Below are 13,012 nucleotides of genomic sequence, written 5' to 3' on the forward strand. Positions count from 1 at the left end.
ACATGTAAAGGTATGTGAGAGTGCCCTCTACAGGAAGGTCAAAGAGACAAAGACTTTCACTGGGTTGAGAACTAGACTAGTTTCGTGATCATAGTGTGTCTCTGCAGTTTTTCACAGTAGAATAATGGTAAGGATAATTTGATTGTATGCATTAGGATAAAAATATTTCTCCTTACCATATCTTCTCACACCAAAAAAGCCTTGAAGTTGTCAAGACATGTAGTAAAAGACTTCAGGCATACTATTACAGGTCTTTTACCCACAATGTTCCTTGTTTCAACCCCAGCCACTTATTACCATGCCTGAAATATTCTTGGGACAGGCCAGTGTTAAGGCATACAAGAAGGCATTAAGAGCACCGAATGTTATCTGACCATTGTCTGCAATGGACCAAGAGTAGAAATCCTGGGCAACTGAAAAGTAGCATGCCTTCTGCATCAGTTAGTTATCACTGCATAACAAACGATTCCAATTTTGCTACCTTAAAATCACAATCACTAATTTGCTCTCAGTTCTGCCATTTGGGCAGGCTGGGTAGAAATGGCTTGTCTCTTTATAATGTCAGCTGGGTTGCTCAAAAGGCTATACTCAGTGGAAGCTCAACAAAGTGTCAGAATATCCAAGATGGTGTCACATTCATGTCTCAGGATTTAACTGGATGGCTGGAACGTATAGGACCCCACTGAACAGCTCTCTTTCCATATAGTCTTTCCAGCAAGGTAGCTGGATCTCTTTATGGGATGTCTCAGAGCTCGAAGAGAATGAAAGCAGAATTTCCAGGCTTCTTAAGGCTTAGTCCTGGCACTGGTACAGTGTTACCTGAATGGCATTCCTATATGTTCAAATATCTCACAGATCCAGTTCTGATTCAAAGGGAGGGTAAAGAGATTCCCACCTCTTGATGGGAGGAGCAACAACAACAAAAAAAACCCCACCTTTAATGACCATCTTTAATCCACAATAATATCCCTGCGTGTAAAATTTGGCCGTCACCCCAAATAAAATAGAAAGTAGTTCAGGGGAGCCTGGGTGGCTGAGTCAGTTGAATGTCAGACTCTTGGTTTCAGCTCATGTCACAATTTCATGGTTCGTGGGTTCGAGCCCCACATCAGGCTCTGCACTGACAATGCAGAGCCTGCTTGGGATTCTCTTTCTCTCTCTCTCTCTCTCTCTCTCCCTCTCTCTCTCTGCCCCTCCTCTGCTTGTGCTCTCTTTCTCTTTCAAAATAAATAAATAAACATTAAAAAAAAGAAAGTAGTTCAGAAAGGGAGATTGAGAATGATTTAAGACAATTGTTGCTCTCCCCCCACCCCCAGTTTTGTACACTGCTGGCCAAGCATAGGGTCTTTGGTCCTATATTTAAATCTGGACATTCACAACTCCTTCAGCACCTATCTGTCAGAACAACAAACTAAAGAACAGCAGTGGCAAACTATAGCCCATGTCAACTGTTTTTGTAAATAAAGTTTTTACTGGGACACATCCCTCCCCAGTAATTTATGTATTGTTTATAGTTGTTTTTGTTCTACAACAGCAGAGTTGAGTAGTTGTGACAAACACTGTGTGGCCCATAAAGCCAAAGATGTTTACTTTATGGCCTTATTGATTTGCTAGGTCTACCTTAAAGTAGCACAGACTGGGTAGCTTAAACAACAGAAATTTATTTTCTCACAGTTCTGTAGGCAAGAAGTCTTGAGATTAAGGTGTCATAGGGTTGATTCCTTCAAAGTCATGTGAGGGAAGAATGTGTTCCAGTCCTTTTGTAGATAGCCATCTACCTATGTCAACTCAGCTTCCTCTGCTTGTCTATGTCAATTTTCTCTTCTTATAAGGACACCAGTCATATTAGATTAGGGGATACCCTAATGATTTCATCTTAAATTCATTATCTGCATAAAGGCCCTGTCTCCAAATGAGGTCACATTCCAAGGTACTGGGGGCTGGAACTTTAACATGTGAATTTGGGTGAAGTATAGGCACAATTCAACCCAGAACAGTGGTCATTTGCAGAAACAGTCTGTTAGTCCCTAGAAACAGAGAAAGAAGGCAGATCCAGCTGTTGGAAGTCTTGGATTCTAATTTCAATTCTGTATCTTACTAGCTGGATCAGTATAAACAAATCACAAGAACTCTCTGATTCTTTCTACATTAATAAATTATACTCAGTGGTACCTGGACTGCACAGCACCTAAGGTGATTAGAAGATCAAATTAGGATGCTGTGCAAGAAGTAGCATGAAAAATAGAAGACGTTACATAATATATGTATGTGTATATGTGTATATATATACACATATACACACACTATACACACAAATATACATATATATATATATATGTATACATACTTCGAATAATTTTTTGGCATTTAGGTTATATATACATACTTCGAATAATTTATTGGCATTTAGGTCTGGGGCTTTGTGTGTTTGAATTTGAGTTTGGTCTCCATTCAGTGGGAAATATATTAGCAGCTTTCTCCTAGTTGGCAAAGAAAGTGACCCCAGTAGTTAAATTTCCTCAGTGTTTCTGAATCATACAAATTCATCTTGATTTCTGAAAGCTTCTTTTGCAGATTTTGGCACAATTTCTTCTCCCATGCACCTCCTACCAGATTTATTCATTGCTCTGTAGTACTCTTCAGTAACTTCAGCCTGAGAGAATGAGGCTCCAGTTTGATTGAGGTTCAGGACCTTATTTTAATTTCCTCTGTATATGCTGCCACTAAATAGCACAGCTAATCTCAGACTCCTGCTATGTACCTGAAAGAGTTTCTAGAACTAAACTCCTTCCAAAGCCAGACCCATCCTAGATCTCTTTGGTTCTACAACCCTAATCTTCACTTCCATCTCTGTGTTGTACCTCCAACCTCAAAAAAGCAGCTAGAAAACTCACACTTTTCCCTTTGATACAAAGCTGCATGAGTCAGATGACCCTAATTCAAGGCAGAGATTCCTAAGTCTCCTATTTGTATTTAGATCTCATAAGACATGCTGTTAGATAAGAGAGCAAGGATGATTCCAAAGACGAATGTTATTGGTAGTTATTATTGGTAGCTCATTTTTGTGGTTAATTTCCTCTTAGTTCTTTTAAGTAGAAATTAACAAAGTTCTGAAAAAAATGTGTGTTTTTATGAAAGGGAGAAAAAATATTCTAAATTAAATGACCATCTAAAGTAGTAAACTCAACTAAAGACTCCCAAAGAGAAAAATGAGATCAGCTGACCTTAGCAAAACCAAATATTAGTCTTTGGTGGCCATGTGTTTGGATAGATAGCTCCACTCAGCAATACCAAGATAGCGCTCCTGTTAAATTGTTTTTAATGGAGAAAGATAAGGTGTTGTTAATCTTATCTTGATAAATTATGAAATGCCATGCCAATCTTGTGGCATGTTGGCTTGCTACGTTGTCTTTTTTTTTTCCTATTCTCTGAACTTGAACTTTTCAAACAGATTGAGTCATAGAGCTTGGCAAATTCACTCAGATGGGTATGTGTCACTGTCACTCTGGAAAAAGAGATGAAAGTGTTATACGCCATACACCAAAAGTCACTCATCCACAGAATTTTTCCACTCTGCCACGTATTTGTTGGAGATTGAATGACTAAGGATCTTGATATCTTCAGGAGATTTGATTTTAAAATTGTTCACTACTCTTAACCCATTTGTATCTGTCTTGACATGTTAGCATTAAAGATACTATATACACCCAGTGTTATTAGTGATACGGTGATTCAGGTATGGTTCTCTTCATTTAAGTGTCACATCAATTGAGAGAAAATGTTTGAATAAAACAAACAAACAAAAAAAAAACCAAAACAAAACAAAACCAACATCTAGTTTCTTTGACTTCCAGATGAATTTTAACCAATTCATTAAACTTTAACTTGGTGCTACATCTATGTTTTGTTGAATTGAAATTTATGGAAAAGATTTAGCCCAAGACAAGCATGAAATTAAAAGTGTAATATGAGCTGAGGTCTCTACTCTGTCATTTTAAAAAACATAGGAAGTCTCCAATTATCCAACAGAATAGAATTAATAAAAGTCATATATAATGTCATAATAGATTTTATTCCAATAGAACAACATTATTACCTCTGATTGTAAATCACACAAATACTTTCTGGCAACCAAAAGGAAAAAATTCACACTGTTGATAATTGTGCAGTTTCTCATATACCAAAATATATGAGGAGTATATGTTACTTGTACCATTAAATTCTTATTATATTATAATGTAGTAATCTAACTTCTCTAAGTGCCTCATTATTTTTCATTTCAACTGCCAAATGCACATATATTTTATGTTGTTAGTGAATTAAACAGAGAGGCATGCTAAACAGATTGATATTCTGGATTCACTCTGTGATTTAAATGTACTGATTATAGTATAAAATAAGACATGGAAAAATGTGCTGTTTCCTGTAGGTCACACCCAGTGGTTTATAATAAAGGCAATCTGTATTGTGCCTAGAAACATATTGCATGCAAATAACTGGTGTGATAAATAATATAATTTCAAGTGAGCATAGTTGATTATCTGAATCATAATCTCTGAGATACAAACCAAATTCGAGCTAAAATGTCTGAGTAAACTGTGTTGTATAACAGCCAGCACAGTGTAATGAGAACGTAGCCACTTAATAACTACCCACTATCCCTGGCAATGACAACTATTGGGTGATGACTGGTATATCAACTAGCTATTACTAGGTAACAAACCATACCAAAACTTAGTTGCTTAAAAAAACTATTTAGCCCCTCATTCTGAGTATTGTCAATTTAGTGTGTGCTCAGTTGAGCTGTTCTGATCATGGCACAGTCATGTCTTAGAGTCAGATGCAAGCTGGGCCAGTGGTTTTGCTGACCTGGGCTGGGCTCTATCTCTGGGGCCTCAGCTGGGACACCTGGGCTTACACAGCTCTGATAACTGGTCCCTCATCCTGCAGCAGACTAGTCTGTGTTTGTTCACATAGTCATCATAGGGGCCCTAACAAAGCTGCAAGAAGCACTTTAGTCACTAAGCACTCTTAGGTGCCTGGGTGTGGAGCTGTTATACCATTACTTCCACTGAATTTCACTGGCTAAGCAAGTCCTGATTTAAGGGTGGAAAAACAGACTTTATCCCATGAAGAGAGGAGCTGCAAGGTCCCGTGACAAAAGGGATACATAAAAGTAAGAGTAGAGCTTTGCAGCCATTTTTGCAATCTCCCACAAATGGTGACTTACTAAAAGTGCTACTTACTAAGAATCTACTACCTCTTGTTACTAGGACTTGTTAAGGCATCATAAATATTACTGCCAGAGACTGGAGAAAGTCCAAATTCTGCCCTATAAATCATATATACCCCCTTTTGTCTCCTGTTATGTGGTTTCAAAGAATCATCACAACGAGAACCACAGCCAAATGGAATTCAATTACTATTTCATTGATTACTGATGTAAGGTTCTGATAATCCTTGGTCAGCTGTAGGAGTAGGGACATTAGTAACAGCTGCTGAGTGTGGATCTCTAACCTCTCAATCATCAAGTCTCATGGAGAAAAAGATGTGGAAATGAGATTGGCTACCTTAACATAGAAACCTTTATTCACTTGGAAAACTGATTCAGAGAATATTCTAGACCTCTGACCATCAATATTGGTGACTGTTCCTCTTTTTAGGATATCAGTAGCTAGGAACGGGTGGTCAGAAGTGGGCCTGGCCTGCCTCTATCACTTCAAATCCTAACACGATGCAAAAATTGATGACAATAATAACAGTAGTAAAGATAGTTTGATGGGGCGCCTGGGTGGCGCAGTCGGTTAAGCGTCCGACTTCAGCCAGGTCACGATCTCACGGTCCGTGAGTTCGAGCCCCGCGTCAGGCTCTGGGCTGATGGCTCGGAGCCTGGAGCCTGTTTCTGATTCTGTGTCTCCCTCTCTCTCTGCCCCTCCCCCGTTCATGCTCTGTCTCTCTCTGTCCCAAAAATAAAATAAAAAAAAATAAAATAAAATAAAATAAAAATAAGAAATTAAAAAAAAATAGTTTGAAGCAAGGTCTCCTGCCAAAATTTTAGCCTGACTAATGCATGTGCTTTGTGCATATCACCAGCTCCATTCAACCCTCCTCACAAAATAATAACCCAATATGTTCATGGTTTTATCCTTTGGGACAAGCTGACACACAAACACACTGGTAGCTTCATTAATAACTTGACAACTGCAATAGTGACCTGGCAACTCTTGCTATAGCTTCTCCCTCTTCCATAATTCAATATATATAAAGAGACTATCTCATGGTCTAAAGTGACATTTTTCCTGTTTAATCCAGCTTTGTAATTTAACTCTAGAACAGAAAAGTAACCAGAATCCCTGGACTAGAACCCATAACTGTGTGATCTCAGAGAAGATGGAGGTAACAATACCTTCCCCTCTACTAATTTCTCCTTATTGGACTTACTTAAGCCCTTTGCAATTTGTAAAAATGTAATTTAAAGCCTCCTATAACCCCTCATTCTTATGTAGTAATCACCTTTCCCCATGTCTTCCTCACAGCATAATTTTACTTTAATCCCTTCCATTTCCTCATGGTACACTCATCTGTGAGCACCATAATTCCACCAAACTTCTCCTGCTAAGACCACCAGTGACTTCCATATTATTAAACTCAGTAGAAACTGCTCTATCCTCATCCTTTGTGACTGCTTGGAAATAATCTGATACAACTAACCCTATTCCTTTTTAGAATACTCTTTGATTTTAGTGTCCCTTCACTTTTCTGGTTCATTGTTCTCTACCTCATTAGAGTCCTCACCCTCTCTACATCTACTCTTCTGAACCCATTTTCTCTTCAGTCCATCCCCATAACCTCAATTATATCTGTATGTGGACAACCCCCAAATTGAGCTCCACACCCATATTTCTAACAGTCCACTTTCTCTCCATTTGTATGCTCTAGAGGCAGCTCTTGTCAAACATCTCAAACTGACCTCATCATTTTTTACCCCAAGATTAGCCCCCCTACCAGCATTCTCAAACCAGAAACTGGAAGCCATCCTCAACTTCTCCCTTTCCTGCTCCACAACATCCAAACAATCATCTCTGCCTCCTGAAGCCATCCGTTTATGCTCATCTCCCCTTCCTCATACTAATTCAAGATGATCTTATTCTTGGCTGGTGCAGGGCAAGAGTTTTCTAGCTGACCCCCCACCCCCATGCCACTGCCTTTTACTCTTACTGCTTGTAATTCATTCTCTACTTTCCTGCCCAGCAGATGTCAATCTGCACATGTTAATCCTCAACTTCAAGCCAACTTTCCAATGCTCTTCCATATTGCTTGAGATTAAGTCAGATCCCTGAATAGATGTTGTCAGGTGCTAAACAGCCTCCCAGTTACCACTCCAGCATCATTTCTTGACATTGCTCCCCTAGCTGTTTACATTTGGCCTCCTTTGGGCTGCTGGATCATTCCTTATTCTTTCATCATTTTATATGCTTTTTTTTTTTAATCAGCTGGAATACTCTTCTACCCCATCTTTAGTTTTTTTTTCTGGCCCTCCTGATATACGTGCACTTTCCTATCATTTCTGATTGCTTATTTGATAGCTGTGCTCCCTGGAGATTGTGTGCTTGCTGAAAGCAGGGGTTCTGCTATAACCATTCTGCTTAGTAAGGTGCTCTACACACAGTAGTTGTTTAATAAATGTTTGTTAACTAAGAATATTTATAAACCCTTGGGTTACCACCCCTCATTTTTAAAGTGGAAATATTCATTTTTGTCCCTATTCCCGGTATTAGCAAATTCTTGAGGTGTCTAGATCATATAATAATATTTAAGTAAAGGTGAAAGTTCTTTCAAACACAAAGCCTTTCACAAATGAAAAGAATATTTTAACAACCTCTATGTACTGTTTACATAAATGACAAAGTTTGGGGAAGGACTGAAAAGCCAAATTATCATGAAGGAAAAAAATACTTTCAAGTTTAAATGACAAAGTCAGCAACCTTATGCATTTCAGTTGGAGGCTTAGCATTACTAATATTACCATCAACTGATTATCTGTATCAGTAATTGTTATGCGTTGCCAGGGTCCCTAAGAGCTTTCCACCCAACACCGTATCAGTGCTTAATCACTTGGTTTCCCCTCTTTTATAACTTCTGTTCTCATTTTACAAATATTTATTATGAGGCAATCACTGCACCAGGCTATAGGCAGAAAGATAATTATTACATTCTAACCTTTCCCACTTGCTATTAAGACTATGGAAACCATCTGATATAATGTTGTGCTTAAAAGGAAAGCATGTGAGACCACAAAGATATGGCTTTGAATCTCATTTCTGCCACTTAATCCATCAGTGAGCTTCAGCACATTTCTGTTCATCAGTGTCCTTACTGTTAACATGGGGGAAAGAAAACTATCCCAAACAACTATCAAAACAACTATTAAAATCACCAACAGAATCAAATCAGGTAGCATTGGAAGCATCTCATAATGTGGTTTGCGTATAAATGCTCAATAAAGTAGAATTACACATAGTAACTCTGTAACAACCCAAAAGGGCAAATACATTGTTTGAATACTCGACAAAAGAAAACCATTTTAAGTTGCTTTTCACCTCCTCTGAAAGACTGAAAGAAAAATAACTCCTTTAATAACTTTTTAGTTTCTGTATTTATGCTGTGAAATACTACTTATCACATAAGTACATCCTCTAGCACAGACAGGTCTTTAATAAAATATTTGATTACCATCAACTATTATCTTAAAAGTTCTTTAGATCAATGATTTCAAAAGTAAGGTGTATACACCCTGGGGGTAGTAAGAAGAAGATATTAGAGCATGAATCTACATAAACTTTTATGTATAACCAAGAAGCAAAAGTTTACTAATAGTTACTATGCACAAATGACCATGGTACTCATCCCGGGTCTACGAGGGAAAAATGAGAGCTCTCCAACATGAAAGGTTTCCTAGTAGCACCTCCATGCTAGCCCTTCTTTTAGAGGTCTGCACGACACCGCAGTTTCTTTGTCCCCAGTTTGGTAGATACACAGATTAGATTATTTAGGTTGAGCCGAATTAGCCTTCACAAAGTAGACAAGTGGCTAGGAAGACTTCTGCTGACAGCAAGGACTGAAGCAACACTAATGCATGCATGCACAGGCAAACGCCAAGAAAATGGACAGAAAACTTGACACTTTTTCTATTACAAATCCTAGCTCTTTATCAGGCACATCATGAAGAAATAAACAATAGTGATAATCCTAACATATTCAACACATTACTCTCCCTGAAATCTAACATTGAAAGAGTCCTTGAGTGTGAGATTTTTGCACACTAACAAATAAAATATGATCAACTAATGATTGATGATTAATTCAACTTTTGTCATCTTAAGTGTATGTATGTACTATAAAAATTACGATACTTACTGAGCCCATATATGAGCTAATTTTGGTTCTAAGTACTTTGCCTATGTTAAGTCATTTAATCCTCACAACAACCTGTAAAGTAGATCCTATTATTCTCTCCAGTGAATCAATATGTAAACCAAAGCACTGAAAGATAATGTGATTACCAAGGTCATATACTCATTAGATGGAGGAACTTAGGCCATCTGAACCCAGAGACCACAATCTTAAGCACTATCCACCTCACCAATGTTTCGCCTATATTACAACAGTACGTGCAACTGATGTATAAATATGTAAATATACATACAGTATGCTTGGTCTGTCTCTCATTCTTTTACTAATAGCAGTGTTACATCCAAAAAATTAAGTCTCTTGTTTTGGACCGTAGAGAAGAGACTCCTGGCAGAGAATTCTGGGAAGATGACAACACAAATAAAGCTTTCTGCTCTTCTACTCCAAAAGTTAATCTGTCTTTTCTAAGACAAATGGGGCAAAGAAAAAATGGATGCAAGCAAGACCTTGTAGGAGAGAGGTGGTGTGGAGCTTTCTCCTTCGTGAGCTAGTGAGAGGCTGGAGACTAGAATCAAAAAGCTGTGGGGTGATAATGTGGCTCAGGTCTAGGAAAGATGTTGGGCTTTACAGTTCTGTAGACTATTTGAGAAAGAGCTGGCACCAATCTTATAGGATCTGACTAGACTCCCTGGGCCCCACGAAACCAAGAAGTTACACAATTAGGAAATTAGTCCTCTCCATCCAGAGGCTGGGAAAGGATAAAATAATCCTGGGAAACAAAGTATCCTCTGAGTACCTTTGTGGATACAGGAACCCTGCCTACTTCTCCACCTAGCCATCCAACCCTTGCCTGAGCCACTCTAACTACCAGACCAGATATCCAGTGAAAGGGAAACTCACATCCCACCTAAGGAGTCCTGTCAGCCAAAAATAGACAACCCACTTGACTGCTGGAGAGCTGAATACATTTTCTTTTACTGTATAGCAAATTATCATAAAATTAGCAGCTTAAAACACTAATTTATTATCTCACTGGAATCTGGGCACAGCTTGGCTGGGTTCTCTCCTCAGGGCCGTAACAGGCTGAAATCGAGCTGTTAGCCAGAGAGATTCATTCTCATCTGAATCTCAGGCTCCCTTACCAAGCTCACCTGGGTTGTCTACAGAATTCAGTTCCTTGTATGACTTAGGTCCTCATTTTCTTTCTTCTTCTGAGAGTCACTCTTGGCTCTTAGAGCTGCCTAGTCCTCTCTTAACATGGTAACTTACTTCTTTAAGGCCAGAAGGAGAATAATGTAAGATAATCATGGACGTCACTATCACATCACCCTTCTCATATAAATTAACTTAATTAAGAGGGTAATTATCCCATCATGTTTATGGATTCCACCCACACTCAAGGCAAGGGAATTATACTAGGTGTATACACCAGAAGGACAGAATCTGTCTTAGATTTTGAGGCTGTCTTAGATTTTGCCTACCTCAAGGAGAAAGAGAGTAAATTAGTAATAATAACACTAAGGATTTTCTGTGGCATTAAAAACAAACAAACAAACAAACAAACAAAAACAAAAACAGGGCACCTAAGTGGCTCAGTCGGTTGAGCATCTGACTTCGGCTCAGGCCATGATCTCACAGCTCCTGAGTTCGAGCCCCATGTCGGACTCTGTGCCGACAGCTTGGAGCCTGGAGCCTGCTTCGGATTCTGTGTCTCCCTCTCTCTTTGCCCCTAACCCACTCGCATCCTGTCTCTGTCTCTCTCAAAAATAAATAAACATTAAAAAAAACTTTTAAAGACAAAACATAATTTCTCTACTATGAAATTTTGTAGATTAAGTATACCCACAACTAAGCCTAGATATAGAGCCTAAAAGAAAAAGTGGAAGAAATATCTGAAAATGTGTAAGTGATAAAATCTTAGAAAATTTAAAAGACTTGAGGAAAGCATCCAAGAATCCTGAAATATGGCTACTATAGTCCTAGAGATAAATAAAGTAACTTATAAATAAAGGAGAGGCAATGAATAAGTAAGAAAAAAAAAAAACTACGTTGAAAACAGACCCAATCTGTAGGTATCAAATCCTGATATATGGTAAAAAGCAAAACCAGAATAAAATCTATGAAATTAATGAATTAAGAGAAAAACCTACAATATTAGATACAGAAGTCAACTACAAAGAAAAAAAGTATTATGGTATCACTTATGCCACTCTAAAAGATAGTGTGGAATCACTAAGAAAAAAGAACTTAGCAATCCTATACTCAGCCAAAATAGTCATCATCAGAATCTAAGTAGATACTTGAGAATGTACAAGAAGTCTGAGAGGGTCTGACCACCATTAGAAATCCTAGAGAAATACCTGACTAAGTACTTAACCTAACAGAAATGAAGTAGAAACAAAACTTCACAAGAGGGAAAAATAAATAAGAGCTACAACAGTGGTGAGCCATGAACTTTATATTTATATAGATAATCTAAACAAATGATAATAGACCACTCAGAAATATATGATGCAAGCTCTTGAAACAAAATAACTTATTTAGGAAAAGATTGTGATGTTAAAAGGTAACATTTAAAAGACAGTAGACATAAACCCATATGGAACATAGCACATAGCAATAAATATAAATATAAAAAGTTTGCATATCACATGAGACATTTATGAAAGTCAATATGAACTTGTCCATAAAGAAAATTTTAACAATTTTATTTTTTTAATGTTTATTTTTGAGAGAGAGAGACAGAGAGAGAGAATGAGAATGAGTAGGGGAGGGGCAGAGAGACAGGGAGACAGAATCCAAAGCAGGCTTCAGGGTCTGAGCTGTCAGCACAGAGCCCGAAGCGGGGCTCGGACTCACAAACCTAGCCAAGAGATCATGCCCCAAGCCAAAGTCAGACGCTTAACCAATCAAGCCACCTAGGCACCGCTTAACAACTCTAAAAGGCAGAGGTCACACTTTCTGATTTTAATCCATGAAACATGGGAATAGCAAAAATGTGGCAAGAAAATTACTTGAAAACCAAATACATTCCTAGCTGATGCTTAGAGCAAAAAAGAACTCACAGAGAAATTAAAAACTACCTAGAAAAAATTAAAAAGTGACTACTTGATACCAAAAACTATGAAAGACAACCAAAGCTGTTCTCAAAATTATTAGCCTTTAATAATAAAAAGAGTTGGAAGAAAGGATAAATAATAAAAAGAAAGTTAAGAAAAGGGAAAGAAAAAGAAAAAAGAAGAAACTTTATTACACATCATACAAAGTTAGAGAATAAAGCAGTTCTTAGGATTACTCACTTCGGGTCTTTTTTAGAAGCTTATTCGGAGCATGTACAATGGGTCAGAACCCTGGTTGTGTATATAACAAAATTTGCTTTATTGAAAAAAATAATCCCAATACATAACAAATCTAACCTTAAAAGATTCAATTCTCAGTAGCAACTGGTTAATTCAAAAATGAATAAGGATACCTGTTTAATTACCAAATTAGAGTGTAAATTTGAAAATTATTAAGCTATGATAAGAGCAATAACAATACATCCAGAGAACTATCTAGTATTTTCTGATGGATCTACAAGAATCGTTTGTTTAAAGCTCTC

The sequence above is a fragment of the Prionailurus bengalensis genome, chromosome A1 (assembly GCF_016509475.1).
Source record: "Prionailurus bengalensis isolate Pbe53 chromosome A1, Fcat_Pben_1.1_paternal_pri, whole genome shotgun sequence".
Classification (NCBI taxonomy): Eukaryota; Metazoa; Chordata; class Mammalia; order Carnivora; family Felidae; genus Prionailurus; species Prionailurus bengalensis.